This window comes from Gastrolobium bilobum, unplaced genomic scaffold (assembly GCF_033153095.1).
Source record: "Gastrolobium bilobum isolate Gb01-03AN ecotype WA unplaced genomic scaffold, APGP_CSIRO_Gbil_v1 utg24325, whole genome shotgun sequence".
NCBI lineage: Eukaryota > Viridiplantae > Streptophyta > Magnoliopsida > Fabales > Fabaceae > Gastrolobium > Gastrolobium bilobum.
This window is the reverse complement of record NW_026895919.1, coordinates 764-16948: the sequence shown is the minus strand read 5'-3', so window position 1 is coordinate 16948 and position 16185 is coordinate 764. Positions and strand designations below refer to the sequence as shown.

At 38.4% G+C, this 16185-nt stretch overlaps 1 non-coding gene across 1 annotated transcript; it reads left to right on the top strand.

The window, feature by feature from the left end:
- Positions 1-15862: 15862 nt before the first annotated feature.
- LOC133296806 (small nucleolar RNA R71) lies at positions 15863-15969 on the top strand. The gene has a single exon (XR_009749557.1). It is a non-coding gene; the product is annotated as a small nucleolar RNA R71 (small nucleolar RNA).
- The last annotated feature ends 216 nt before the right edge of the window (positions 15970-16185 follow it).

Genomic DNA, 16185 nt, shown 5'->3' with positions numbered 1-16185 from the left:
CACAAGGACCAGCAATGCATTGGGGCTCTTACAACCCATCACAGTTTATATCAAATTACTCAATTTCCACCACTTTACTTATATTTTCAAACTTAACATATTTCTATCACCATAATCAATTTGCATGCATTCTTTGAATTATAAAGCATCATTCACATCCTAGAATAGGCCTATTGCCCTTTCATCATATTACATACTTCATGGTGACATCGATTCATGTACAAATTACAAATCTTTCAAATGACATATTACACTTTACAAATCATAACCTTCAAATAACATAATACATACCCCAAAATAAACATGGTACCCAAGACTAAACTTAGACAAAATATACATCATGAACAAAATGATAATAATACTCCTAATCATATGCATTGTTTATGACCTAAGTCTAGCCTAGGCCTAATGGCCAACAAAATGCAAAATATGTGATCCTAAATCTAAATCATCCTACGGGCCTCTTGCCCACCGCTTCAGCTCCACTGCTACCTCCTGAAATAAAGGCTCCAAAATGGGGTGAGATATACGAATATATCTCAGTAACCCAGAGGTTCTGGAGAATACTCCGCCCAATGGCTCACTTCGATGCATATAAATAACATAACATCCAAAAATGGGATAAAGCAAGGGATTTAGTGAAATAGGGGAGCATAGAGATACAAAATACGACGAAGCTGGAATGGTCAATGCCAAAACCATGCAACGTCCAACCTATTAGCTCGGCATATAAGCCTACGAGTTTCAAACCAAGGCGTGTTCCCAGAACATCAAACCAAGGCACCCTCCATCCATAACCACCCGAGACTTCCTAGTGTGCTCCTATCCGGATCACACACCACGACCCCAGGTCAACTGGAACTCCCTCTCGGAGACCTATCTAGTGAAAGTCCGTAACGCCCGAAGGCAAACTGTCTACTAGCCAGAGACACGGTACATCTTATGTACCAACACACATACAATATGCATGAACATGTTATTCTATATTATTTACATACACTTCCTACCATTACCCTTAACGGGCATGGTGAAACACACAAGGGGATCAAGCCCCAGTACCAAGAGGTTACCTATATAATCCTCTCCTGCAGCTCCAATGCAATATATTTTCCGAGCTAGTTACACAATCAAAATGCCTCAATCACTTTTGGTCTGGGACCAAGGGCAACCAACCGAGCTCACGGTTCGGGGTTCAAACCCACGTACGACAACCTACAATGACCATGTACAGATCATCAACACACGACAAATCTATCAAAATCCAAAAACGTCAAATTCCTCCCCTACACCATGGTAGGTTCGGCCATTAGTGTGTTAATTTATAAATTATTTTTCTTTATTTTCTTTTCATTTTTCTTAAGCATCCCAAGGCTACCCCAATGTCATTTTAGGTGCCAATTTGCATTTTATACCATCCTAACATCATTTTGCCCAATTATTTCCTTCTAGGGACAATACACAATCCAATACAATCCAATATTTTCCATTAATTTTCAAACCTTCCAACCATCACACAACCCCTCTAATTACCATTCAACAACACAACATACCAATCATACGATTTCACAACATCACATTCCTCTTTCTACCCATTATGGCTGAATTGTACCAAGCCATATACCAAGGATTATTCCATCCAGTTCAACTACTTCACACATCATACAATCCTATTATTACATCATACAACCATACAACAACTCAATTTCACAATCCTAACACAATTCAAAATCACAAAGTTCATGGCATCATCCAAATTTCCACTAAGTTATGATCACATTTTCACCAATAATTTTTATTGGATTTATAGCTCCAACACATCATTCTAAGACATAATCATCTAATACACAATTTCCATTTGAGCTCTCTAACTACACAATTCATACAAAATGAGCTTAGGGTTCATAAATTAAAATCAACAATCCAACCATTCAAATGTGATGAAACTTACTCAAAAGGTGGGTATAGGGCTCCTCCACATCATACTAAATCACTGGAGCTCCAAACAACTCCATGAACACAAATCTAAACCAAAGGGCTGCGGGTTTGGGGGGGATTTTCTAAAAATCTAGTAGGTTTCATGGCTCAAGGCTACTACCATTGTGTTTGGATGGTGATTTACAACAAGTTTGATGACAAATTTTACTTGATTTAGTGAGGTATTGATGAAGTTAGAAGCAAAAGAAGTATTGTGCAAAATCTTGCACAATGACCATGGAGGCCGCGGGCTAGGGAGAGAGAAAGGGGGAAGGGATGAGTGAATAGTGACTAGGCTTAGTTGTCACCTTATAACTTAAGTGAGGTGGGCCCACCGCCACCTCACGCGATTTCAAACTAATTTAAAACTCCCTCCGATTTTGCTAAACGTCCATAATTTCATAACCTATTTAGAAACTCTAATTTTTAAAATTAACCATTGTCCTTTAATTACCCTTGATCAGATGAATCCGGAGTTTTTCGGTCATTCGGAGAAAATGCTGTTTTAAGCTGTTACGCGCGCCGTAGGCACGCTTCCCTGAACTTACTAATTTCCATCAATTTTCATCAGAAATCATATTTCCTAGTCCTATATACCATTTATAATTCGTATTCAAAACCTAGAGCTCAAAACTCAATCGGCACGTGTTACGGCGCAATCGTACCACGATATTTTTACCCGGTAAAAACACTACTCACAGAATTTTCTGAAACTTGCCTAACCACTCAATTTTCCGTTCTGAATCCATTTCCAGGGTTATTTTTATCATTTGAGACCTCCTACTCAATTTTACCTTCCTAGGGTTGTGTGTTTGGCTAATTACCGTTCTACCCTTTCTTTGTATTTTAACCTAATTTCCAGGATTTTCACTAATCCTTCCCTTTAATCCTCATTTAATATATTAATATGTGATTTAGAAATGCGAGGTGTTATAGTGTGTGTTGACTTGATGTACCCGGAAGGCTAAAACTCTTCCTTTGTTATGTAAAAAGTTTGAATATAACCTCCATTTAAGTCAATGAAATGGACAAAACAAAAAATAATAGATGGAGACAAGCTTTGAAAGCATTTGTAGAGCTGAATGACCTTAGAGGTTAAAACTTTGTACCCATGACAAGTTTTCTGTAAAACATCCTCTAAAAAATGAAGACATCATCATCTGAGGATGAAGGTAAAATCAAATGCCACGATTAAAAAGTCATGAAACTATAAAAAAAATATTTCAACCTAAATTTTTTAAATGTTAGGTGAAGTATTCACTAATGGTTTTATATTATATTTATCTTATACATTCTTTCACAAGGGCGAACAATGCACAAATCCACTTATTTATACTAAAATTTTTATAATATTTAATTATTTATTAATAAAATGAGGCACGGAGAGAACTACTTGGTCACAGAGGTTTGGTGCTATATAAGATATAATTTCAACCTAAAAGTTTAAAATTTTAGATAAAAATCACTTTAGTAATTTTATATGGGGTAGGATATTGTAACAACCAATTAGGGTTACTACAATGTTACTACCAATCAATTTCACCGTTAGATCGATTATATTGATCCAACGGTTATATTTATTTCTATCTTTATATGGTTATGATCTTCCATATTTAATGTGAAAGCATTAAATATGGAAAATCATAACCATATGCAGGTGGAAATAAATATAAAATATAAAATATGGAGAATCATAACCATACAAAGATGATGAAAATAAATATAACCGTTGGATCAACATAATCGATCTAACGATGAAATTGATTAGCAGAAATATTGGTAGTAACCCTAATTGGTTGTTACAATATCATTCTCCATTTTATAATATTATTATTTTTACATAAATTCGGAGCTTTCCTATAACAAAAATGGGATATGTTATTGTACCTATTTTTTTTTCATATCTACCTTACCTATCACTTTCTAATACCGTTAAATTAGAATCTTAAGAGGAAAGAAAAATGATAAAGATTGATTGAGATTTTAATCTAACGATGTTAGAGAGGGATAAATAAGGTATATATGAAAAAAAGTAGGTAGAGTAATCTATCCCAACAAAAATTATAGACGAAGCTTTTAGCTTTTCTCATTGCTTTTTGAGCTCGGAAGTAAGGGTGAAAGTGGGCTGAGCTGGGCCAAGCTTTACCCCGAAAAGCCCAAGCCTAGTACGAGTCTAACTGTTACCCTGGCTTGTCCCGTTTATAAAAGTAACAAATGGCCTAGCCTAGCCCGTTAGCCTGTTAATTTTTAACTTCCAAGCAAAACCATGAATCAACTTTACAAAATGTTCAAATTCTGTTGCTAAACCAAAAATCATAATTTTAACGTTCAAACAGAATCATGAATCACAACAAAACTCATACAACTTGCATTTAAGTCACTTTTAAAAATAAAATGCTCAAACTAAATAACATATATTTCATCAGATCCAACAAACAAATCCATACTATGTAAATTAAAATAACTACATGAATCCAATAAACACATCATGATGCTTGTAGTAAGTATAACCTCTCCCCAAAACCTTTTAATATATTCATATACACAATCTAACATGTTGAGATGTTGGTTTCTCCTACATAAGAAATAAAGTCAGATTTATATTAAAATATAATAGAATATAATTAAGTTATAAATAATTGCAATTGATTAAATTTATAACTTTTGTTTTTTCTTCAAGGCATACTTATTCTATTAATATACATTTCATCAGATCCAACAAACAAATTCATACTATGTAAATTAAAATAACTACATGAATCCAACAAGCACATCATGATGCTTGTAGTAAGTATAACCTCTCTCAAAAACCTTTTAATATATTCATATACACAATCTAACATGTTGAGATGTTGGTTCCTCCTACATAAGAAATAAAGTCAGATTTATATTAAAATCTAATCGAATATAATTAAGTTATAAATAATTGCAATTGATTAAATTTATTCCTTTTGTTTTTCTTCAAGGCATACTTATTCTATTTTATTTTATTTAAAATAAATAGTATAATATAGGCCGGCCTGTAGGCTTATAGGCCAGACCTTCTGAAAGTGGGCCTACGACCTTTTTATTAAACTAGCTTTTTCAAGGTCCAAGCCCGACCTATTTTATGAAATATATTAGATCAGGTCTGGCCTGACGTAGACCGAGCCGTAGGCCCCTGCAGGCTGGCCTAGCCTAGTTTTATTCCTACTTGAAAGCAATAGAAAAAAAGAAAGAAAGTAAATAAGCTAAAGAAAAATCAATGATAAGTAAGATCAAAAATATTGGGTATCAAATTTAAAAAGGAAAAATTAATATAGTGAAAATGCATTTCTAGAAATCAAAAAAATAATGTTAAGAGTTCTTTTACGCTAGTATGAGGCACTTACTTCTTTAAGAGCTTTTCTTCCATTGAGAAGCACAATGGGACAACACAAGTTCGGGGAGAGGATCAGCCGGCGATGGGAGAAGAGAACCCAATCATTTGTGGAGGAACTGCTGAAGTCAAGGACTATGCCTCGGCTGTTACGTCTACAACGAGGGAGGATGGGTTTAGGGAGGATGATAATACGAAGGAAGCTGTTTGCATGGGGAGCCCTAGGCCAGGTGGGAGGATGGTGGTGTCCTATGTGGACAAGGTTCTTGGCTTGAATGAAAATGACCTTGTGTTACTTGAGGAGGAAGGTGAATGCAGAGAAATCCACCGGCAAGAGGAGGTGTTTGAAGATAAGGTGGATGAGTCAAGTCCTGGTGCAACAAGTGACCCTCTCTGCCCCACCTATGTTTTCTCTAGGAAACAACATGAGGAGGATTGCAAGAAGTGGAGTAAGGCCCTCGTCATTAAACTCATGGGCAAGAAACTGGCTTCAAGGATCCTCTTGGCTCATCTGGAACGGATTTGGAACTTGTCGGGCTCTTTTGACATCACTGACTTAGATAATGGCCACACCCTTATTTTGTTCAAGGAGGAGAAGGACTATCTTTGTGTCCTTCATGAAGGTCCTTGATAACACATATTTTGTTACACTTATTTATTACTCTTGGTTAATATTTTTAGGTTTTATTTGAATTAAATAAAGGTCTTTTGGGTCAAATCAGAATTCTAGATTTTAATTGGGTTTAATTGATTTTCGTCATAATTTTACAGATTTACACTACTTTCGTATTTTGGCCATATCTCACTCTACAGATGTCTGATTAATTCTGTTCTTGTTGCGTTTCTCAGCTAACAAGAAGGGCTACAATTTCTATTTCAGCTACTGAAGCCCAATTCGGACAGAAAGATGGTCGAAACCTGAGCCCAAGATGGACGTGTTTTGCCGAAAATTTATTTTGACGATTGGACTTAAGTTATAATTTTGAACCCAATGTACAAGAAGCCCAGACCCATTATTTCTGTTTTGTTTCCTTTTATTTTGGGTTGGATTTGTAGAGCCCGAAGTCCAGCTAGCTTGATTAGGGGTTAAAAGGGAGAGAGTAGGGACCTTGTGGATGACCTTTGGTTTGAGTTTGAATTATACAGTTTTGAAATTAATATAATTTTCGTCTCTTTTCTCTCCTCTTTTCTTTAATCAACCCAAGGGTTGAGAATTCCATGGTTGAATCTTGAGGACTTGCGCCTCATTTTGAACCAAATACGTTTCTCTTTCCAACTCGGTTTGGCATCGCGCGATTGTGGGTGTTCAATCTGAGATACACGATTGTGTTCTTAGGAAAGAGATTATCCATTAGAGTTAATGGTTATGTTCATTAACCCAATGAACTCAAGTCGAATGGGTTGATACTCCGCGATTGCTCGAGTAGACGCACCATATTCGACCAAACGCTAAGTGATCGCTTAGAGAAGGTTCTCAATTGGAAATAAGGATTCTGATTCAATTGAGATCAATCACAATTTGGTAATTATTTGTCCAATGATGGATATCCTTGGAATTCTAATTCTTCGGTTAGTTGCTTTTATTTTCATAACTGAGCGATTAAGATCCTTGCAAACTCCTTGAGAGACGACTTAGGATTTTCCACTTTACTGCAAATTTTCTGAACCCTAAATAAAATTAATTTTTAATTTGCGCGAGTTCGACAGCTCGTGTCAGTCCTTGGGTTGTTATAGACCATTATGTTATTTTTCAAAGATGGAGGCCCTTTTTTGATCCTTATAACAATGAGGTTACTAAGCTCGCCGTCTAGATTCGCATTCCAGGCTTACCAACTGAATTTTATACGATGCAACACTTGTGGAGTATTGGTAACATGATAGGTAAGACTTTGAAGGTTGATAGAACTTCTCTCAGAAGGCTGGAAGGAGTGGAGGGCATTGTCACAGACAGAGCTAGGTTCGCACGTCTTTGTGTCGAGGTGGACTTGAGGCGTAGCTTTGTGTCCCGCTTCAGGATCTGGGATTTTTTCCATAATGAGTTCTTATATCTGAATGTAGGGTATGAAGGATTGCATCATATTTGTTTCACTTGTGGGCGTTATGGTCATCAGAAGGATGCTTGCAATGGGGGAAGGGATTACGCTAAGGAACCAACCCTTGCTGCTAGGATAGACACCTCCTCCTCTAAGGGGGTGGACCTGTCGAAAGGCCTGCAGCCCTAGAATGTTGGCCAGCTTGCTGTCATCGGGGAGGATAAGGGTTCAAAGGACAAACTTCAAGCTTTCGGGGAGTGGATGGTCGTGAAATGAAAGCTAAAGAATAGGCAAAACTTTTCGGTGGCTGAGACCAAGAAAAGGGAGGTTAAGGGAAGCTCCGGTCACAGACAAACTACCCCGTAGAGGCCATCCTTCCGGCAGGGAATCGTTCGAGGCAAGTCGTGCTTCGTTGACCACAGAAGAGAGGCTAGGGGCTCAGGGAACCAGATCACAGGGTTCAACAGGTCATAGCAGATTCCTTGAGAGGAATAACGCTACAGTGGTTCTTAAAGAGCATGCAGGCCCTTTGGACCATAAGGGCAATGTACGGGGACTTGCGAGTACGACGTCTGGTGTTGGCACTTCAACCAACACGAAACCTGTGATACTGGGAAGAAGCACCACGTCAAGTCTTGATATTGGTCAGCCGAAAAGGTCAGCACATGGGGTTCCTAATGCCCCAGGATTGCAGGGATCAAAAGTTGTTAAGGGGGACAGTGGGCCCACTGTTTTTACGTCAACTGAGGTCTTTATGGCTGACGAGGGCTTAGTAGGTGGATATCAGCCTACCTCTTTCGTGACGGTGCATTCTGTTTCTCAGGTAAACCCTGAACATATCTGCCTAGAAGAGGATACTCATCTGGGGGGAAAAATAAGGCTTAGTCTTTAGACTACGTGTCTCTCCCTCCTTTGTTGTCTGGTGCATTTGTTTGCATTCTGTTTTTGGTTGTTTAACCTTGTTGTTTTTTAATCTGGTTCCTATGAATACATGCACATGGAACGTTAGAGGGGCAAATAAGAAAGGGTTTATTCCTTTTATAAAGGGCATGGGCAAGAAATATAATATTAAATTTCTGGTCCTCACCGAGGTCAGGATTAGTGGGGAGAAAGCGGACAAGAGAATCAAGCAGCTTGGCTTTGATGGGTTCATAAAAAATGACGCAGTTGGCTTCTCCGGGGGAATTTGGGTCCTTTGGGACAAAGTGGAGGTTGAGGTGGATTTGTTGGCAATACATAGTCAATTTATCCATCTTAATGTTAAGTGTGTGTCTTCTAATTTGGAGGAGGTGGTCACGTTCGTCTACGGCAGTCCTAGGAGGGCGGTGAGAGATTACTTTAAGAGGAGCTTGTGAACATGAGTAGTAATATTAGCAAGTCGTGGTTGGTGATGGGAGACTTTAATGCCATTAGTCATGGCTGTGAGAACAAAAGGTGGTGGAGAAGCTTGTACAGGCAGCATGAGGGAGTTCAACGATTGCTTGAATACCTGTCAGCTTTCGAACATCAACCATAAATGGCCATCGTTCACCTGGAAAAGAGGGCAACTGAGGGAACGACTGGACAGGGCTGTGGCCAATGTCGGGTGGACCATGTCGTTCCAGGAGAGATTTAATCTTCACCTTCCTTTCTTTAATTCTGATCATAGAACTATCTTATTATGGGAAGGTCCTAGAATTAGAATGGAGAATTGGAATAGGCCGTTTCGCTTCCTAGCTTCATGGAATACGCATTCTGGGTTCAAGGAGTTGGTTCAGAACTGTTAGGATTGGAATCCTAACTGGGTCCCAGCTTGTAGCTATTTTCAGAATGAAGCTTCTTCTTGGCACAAAAATGTCTTTAATGAAAGTTTACGCAACAAGCATAGACTTTTTGCTCGCATGATGGGCATTGACAAGGCTCTCCAAATCAATCCTAACAGCGATCTAGAGAGATTGCAAAGTGGTCTATGGGAAGAACTTAACAGGATACACATTCAAGAGGAGTTGAATTGGTTTCAAAAAGCCAGTTGCATGTGGTTGGTCGATGGGGATATGAATACAAAATTTTACCATGCAGCAACAGTGGCTCGTAGAAGATATAACAGGATTCTGTGTTTGAAGGATGACAACGATCATTGGATAGAGAACCCAGCTGACCTAAAATCCATGGTACTGCACTATTTCCAAGATCTCTTTAAGGATGAAGGAACAACTCTTGAACCTTATCCCCTAACAAGATGTTTTCCTTGTATTCACTGTGCCTCTTTACACGACTTGCATCGGTCCCCAAATAGAGAGGAAATTAAAGATGTGTTCTTTAGAATGAATGGTTTTAAAAGCCCTGGGCCAGATGGGCTGAGTGCGCTTTTCTTCCAAACACATTGGGAAACGGTGGAAGGGTCTGTCCGTAGGCTTATCGAAGAGGTTTTTCTGGATCCAAAGAAAATCAAGCAGATCAATTACTCCTTGATATGTCTTATTCCTAAGGAAAAGCATCCTAACTCGATTAGAAAACTCAGGCCCATTAGTTTGTGCAACGTAAACTTTAAAGCTATATCTAAAATCATGGCAAATAGATTAAGGCCTCACTTGTCCACGCTGATCATGCCTCAACAGTGCGCTTTTGTTAAAGGAAGGCATAGCAGTGACAACCTTATCATCGCCTAGGAAATTATTTATTCCATGAGGGCTAAAAAAGGCTTGGTGGGGTGGATGGCTATTAAGGTGGATTTGGAGAAAGCATACGATAGGGTTAATTGGTGTTTCCTTCGTTCTACCCTTTAGGAGGCTGGTTTTAATGTGAGCACTATTGATCTGATCATGGAGGGGGTTTCTTCAACAACTTTGAACGTTTTATGGGAAGGCTCCAAAACGAACGACTTCCAACCTAGTAGGGGCATTAGGCAGGGGGATCCCCTTTCTCCCTATCTCTTTGTCTTGTGTGTTGAAAGGCTGGCCCATTTAATCTAGGAGGCTACTAGGATGAAGGCTTGGAAATCGGTTTTGCTGAGGAAGAATGGGCCTCATATTTCTCATCTGTTCTTTGCAGATGATCTTCTCCTGTTTACAGAAGCTTCCATGGAGCAAGCGACTATTATCAACACTCTGTTGAGGTGTTTCTGCAAATCTTCAGGCCAGAAAGTCAGTTCAGACAAGTTTCGTGTCTTCTTCTTAAGAAACGTTCATCATTCTCGCATGGCAGAGATTGCCAATACCTTGCAGTTCTCTATTGCTCCTGATCTTGGGAAATATCTTGGTATTCCGCTGCTAACGGATAGGGTGAAACCAACTACGTTCAGTTTTGGAGAGAATCGATAGAAGGCTTAGTGCGTGGAACAGGACGACGCTCTCACTGGCCGGGAGAGCTACCTTGGTGCAATCAGTGGTGGCGGCAACCCCTTCTTATCTAATGCAGTCTTGCTGTCTTCCCATGAGCATCTGCTCAAGCATTGAAAAAAAATCTAGGGACATTTTGTGGGGCTCTACCATGGAGAGGAGAAGAATCCACCAGGTGGGGGTGGGAGAGAGTTTGCAACCCAAGAGGAGAGGGGGTATTGGTTTAAGGAGGGTCAAGGAAACTAACCAAGCGTTTCTGATGAAGTTGGGTCATGGCTTGATTACCCATACTGGCAGCCTTTGGGTGCAAGTATTGAGAAACAAATATAAAGTGGGGCCAAAGATTATCCCAGTTCTCAAGCATAGCTCCCAAGCTTCGAACCTTTGGAGGGGCATTAAGAAATTTTGGCCTTTGGTTGTCCAAGGTTCAAGAGTACAACTGGGAGATGGTGCTCGAATGAATTTCTGCTCGGACGTATGGTAACCTTTAGGTGGGAATGTTCAACTGGTAGCAGGGGTTTCTATTCCTGACGAAGTCCGCGCCTGGAGTGTTAAGGACTTTGTGGATGTACTAGGTGGTTGGAATTGGCAAGTTATACAAAATATAGTAACAACGGACTCTTGCGCAGAGATTGCTAATGTTATGCCTCCTTTTGCGAGCCTTGGAACTGATTCGGTTATATGGAGGCACACGCATGATGGGAAATTTACTACCAAGTCCGCTTACGAAGTACACAGCGAGGATGAAGGGGACCTTCATGATGGCATTTGGAACATCGCTTGGTCTTGGATAGGCCCCAACCACATTTAGATGTTTTTGTGGCTAGCTTCCAATAATTTTTTGATGACAAATGGCAGACGGTTTTAAAGGCATCTGTTCGAGAATGGTTCTTGCCCTAGATGTAAGGAAGGTTTTGAAGATACTGTGCACACGTTGAGAGACTGTAAATGGAGTAAGGAACTGTGGACCTCATTGGATGTAGGGACCCGTTGGCCGAACTTCTTTGAGTTATCTCTTCATGCATGGCTGGGAAAACATCTTACTAGCGCTGTGATTGTTCAACATTACTGATAGCGACACGGCAAGTGCACCAATCGTGAAAGTAATAAAATGTACTGAGTACGAGATCGTTCCCACAGATCAGAATTTCAAGCACTAGTTCACTAATTGCGTTTTAGTTGGACAATCTAAGGTTGGGTTTGAGAGAATAGTGAATTTAGATGAAGAGAATTGTGGTTCAAAGAACCTAAATTTAAAAACAATGCAAGTATGAAATTCTAGAATTAGAAGAATGAATGAGATGATGTTTGATTAAGATTTAAAGAAAAGCGTAGTTAAGGTTTCGACTTCCCCCAATATCCTCAATATGTTATGAATTAAAAAGCCAAGAATCCGTTTCTTAATATATTAACAATCAGTTCTATCTGAGTTAATTAGGGCTCAATTCCTTGTTACCCTAAATCTATGTGATCTTGAAAGAACTCTAGTTCCCCGATTGATCACCCAAGAAAACATGCATTAAGATCAAGAATTACAAGATTGCATAATTACCCTATGTCTATTCCTATTCCTATTCCTAGATCACAAGAATTATGATAAATTATCAAGTCAAGGTTCATGCACCAACATCCCTATTGTCATACAATTCCTCAAAATCATTCTATAAGGAACAAACTCATAGAAAGCATTAAAAATAGATAATTTATTCAATTATAAAAAGAACAGGATTCAGACACAATTTAATTCATAAACATAAAGATTCAATTGGGTTCCATCTACCCTTAACTAAATAAAAGAACTACTCTAGCATACTGAAAAGAAAAGAAATAATAAAGAAAAGAGAACCCCAAGCCTCCATTGGTGTGATGTTGACTTGGTTCCTCCGTGTTCCAGCGTTCCGCGACAGGATTCTTCCTTCAATCTTGGTGTAATGCTCTGGAATTGTGAATTGGTTTGTGCTCCCAAGCTCCTTATTTATAACCACAGGAGTTGTATCCATCATCTAATCTTCCAATGAATCCATACAAGATTTGTATTTGATTTCATCTTTGTTTCCTTTTTCATGTAAAATCTTGGAGATTTAGTTGATGAATTAGAGTTTTAAATCTCCGTTGTATCTTGCTTCAATCTTCTCAGGAATCATCTTGATTTGTTTCCGTTTTAGTTCCATATCCTATCTGAAAAAATCTTCTTTAAATCTTCATGGAATCTGTTGCATATCTTGATCAAATTATCCTTTGAACCTTCAACAGCTCTTGGGTGGATTTTTGCTGTTGAATTATGTTGCTGTCTGTCTTAGCACGTTTTGGCGTCCAGTAGCACGCCAAAACGTGCTGTTCGAAGGGTTTTGGGATGCTTTGTGGACGTTTTAGCATGAATTAGCACGCCAAAACGTGCTCTTCCAGAGGTGAATCCTTGAATTCTTGCCTTCTTGTGACTTCATCTTCACTTGATGTCTTCCTTTGGTTCCAAATTGCCATAATAAGTGTTAAAAACCTTGTAATTCAACATTACGACAACATCTTAGCAAGATATTCAATTACTGTAACTTTTACAACATAAAACCCTAATTTCCATGCAATTCACAACATTTATCAATCAGAATTAAGCCTAAAAATATGGTAAACCAAGGGTTTATCAACCATTCCCAGATTTGAACATTGTTGTCCTCAGCAATGCACTAGAATAAACTTAGAGGATTAGGAAGTAGGAATCTCAAAAGCATGTAATTTGGCAGGAATTATTCAATCAGAGACATGATTACAGAGCATTCAGATTCTAAAAATTAACGCATCAATCAACAAAATTCATAATTCATCAGTAAAAATATGCAACAACTTTCTTAAGATAAACAATAAGGAAAATTTCCCGAAACACTCCCTCACTAGGATTTTAATTCACTCACACTCAACTGTTTAGAGGTTTGGTGTTTCACTCGAATCCCTACTGAATCAACACTACCATAGGCTTGATTATATTCTCGCTCTCCATAGTATTGTGACATATCTCACAGATCAAGAGGTCTTTCTTAGGTTATAACTTGGCCTGGCTAAAGGAAGGAAAATTTAGAGAAGGAGCTGCAAGATTAAAATTCAGATTTTCTTGAAGAGGAACTTATGCATTTGTTTACATTTGTAAACAACTTTCTTTCTTCTTACTTCAGTCCTTTCTTTTTCTTTTTCTTTTGAACTTTTTTTTTCTTGTCTGTCGTTCTCTTTTCTCAGAACAATTTTGTTTTTCTTTTCACTTCTTTTTCTTTTTCTGAGTAACTTCCCTTTTCTTTGTTTCTTTCTTTCTCATTTTACTCAACATTACTTCCTTGGCTTTTTCCTTTTTCCCTGTACTTCCACAATTTATATCATTAACAACTAACACCTTTTTCTTAATTTAATCAGAAATTTCAATCTCAATTAAGGTGAGGAGAGTATGTGGAAAGTGGCTTAATCATCTTCATGGGTTTTCAAAGAATAAACAGGCCTAGGCTCAAAGGGTTTAAACTAAGGAATATCAGCAAGGGTTGGCTATTTGGCCATCTAGTCTTAAGAAAGAACATGCCTCAATCATATCTATAAAATATATCACATACCAATTCAAGCAAGAAACAAAGCAAGTTCTAGAGTCTTTCATACAGTGGGATGCACACTCAATAATATATATTTTTTTGTATAGGCTCAAAACCTCACGGCTATGAATGCACAGTAATTTCCCTATTCATCACTTATGAGAATATTCAATGAATCATGAAAATCATTGCATTGATGTTCATTATGAAAATTTAAGTATGTTCATCATCATGCTCTGGATCAATCAATTACTGATTAAAAATTCCCGTCATTTTTTCATTTAAAAACACTGAGTAATACTTTCAACTTTTCACAAAACAGTGGCTTGGGGTTTTCAAAACAAACTAAAAAAAATTAAAAATTCTCAACAAAATAAAAATAAGCTCCCTGGATCATTGACTTTGGTAGGTAACTTCTTTTCGCTGATAGCATTACATTCCTCCGTCAGATTTACTGTCTCACATTCCCGCAACTTACGTTTCCTTGATAATAGATCTTTCATGAATTTTACATAGTTGGGCATGTTCTCTAAAGCTTCGGCAAAAGGAATGTTGATCTGCAATTTCCTGAATATGTCTAGAAACTTTGAATATTGCTGCTTCTAAATCTCTTTATTTAATCTCTGAGGATAAGGGATTCGAGCATATGGAGAGAGATCTAATGGCTTGTTCTGTCTTTCTAAAGCTTTCTTCTTCTCCCACTTGAATAGTTTCTTTTCGGCTTTTTCATGATTGCTTTTGTCAACTTCAATTGTATCATTTGCCTTTTTTTCCTTCTCTTCTTCATCTGATGCTTCTCCATCCTGCTTCTTTTTTTTGGGCTGTTCCTCTATAGGTTGAATTATTGTCCCACTCCTAGTGGTGATAACATTGCAATGCTCTCTTGGATTGACAATTGTGTTGCTTGGCAAAGCACCCTGAGTCCTTTCAGTGAACTTTCTTGACAGCTGACCAATTTGAGTCTCCAAGTTCCGGATCGAAGCTTCTTGATTCCGGAATGAGGCTCTTGTCTCCTCTCTGAAGGAATTTGAATTCTGAATGTAGTCCGAGGTTGTCTTGGACAGCTGTGCAAATGCTTTTTTCCACTCTGATTGTGGAGGTTGCTGTTGTTGTTGCAATGGCACAGGAGGATTCAGCTAGTAGTTTGACTTGTAACTCAATCCTGGATGTTGATTCTGATTCTTATGATCATACCAGAGTCCATTGACCTCTGCTAGTGGCTTTTCCGCTGCTCTTATGTATTCACATTCCTCAGTTGCATGAGCCTCCTGACAAATATCACATTTAATGTTAGCATTAGAAACAGAAGAAACTTGAGAAATGTTAAATTTCTTATTAAGAGCATCTAATTGTTCTTGTTGTTTCTTGTGCATTTGTAGCATTTGTTCATTCTGGGCTAAGAGTGTATCATAGCCTTCAAGCTTCATGATTCCTGATCTTCTTGGTGCAACTGGGGCTGGAGCATTGTCAAATTCTTGAGATGCTAATGATTCCAACAGTTCAAGTGCTTCCTCAGGAGTTTTTGTTTTCAGGGAGCCTCCTGCAACAGCATTCACCAGTGTTCTTGTGCTGGATGTCATCCCTTGGAAAAAGATTCTTGCTTTCTCTCATGCTTAAATTCCATGTTGAGGACACTTCCTGAGTAATCCTTTAAATCGTTCCCAAGCCTCGTACAAAGATTCGCTGTCTTTTTGTTCAAAAGCATTGATCTCCGCTTTGAGCCTTGCCATCTTTGAGGCTGAGAAAAACCTGGCCAAGAATTTCCTTGCTAAGTCATCCCAATTGGTTATGCTTCCTTCAGGTAGAGACTGCAGCCAATCTCTTGCTTCATCCTTCAGTGAGCATGGAAATAGCCTGAGCAAGATAGCATCACGAGGAACTCCATTTACTTTTAATGTATCACAGTAAAGTAAGAAGTTATCGAGATGACTATAAGGGTT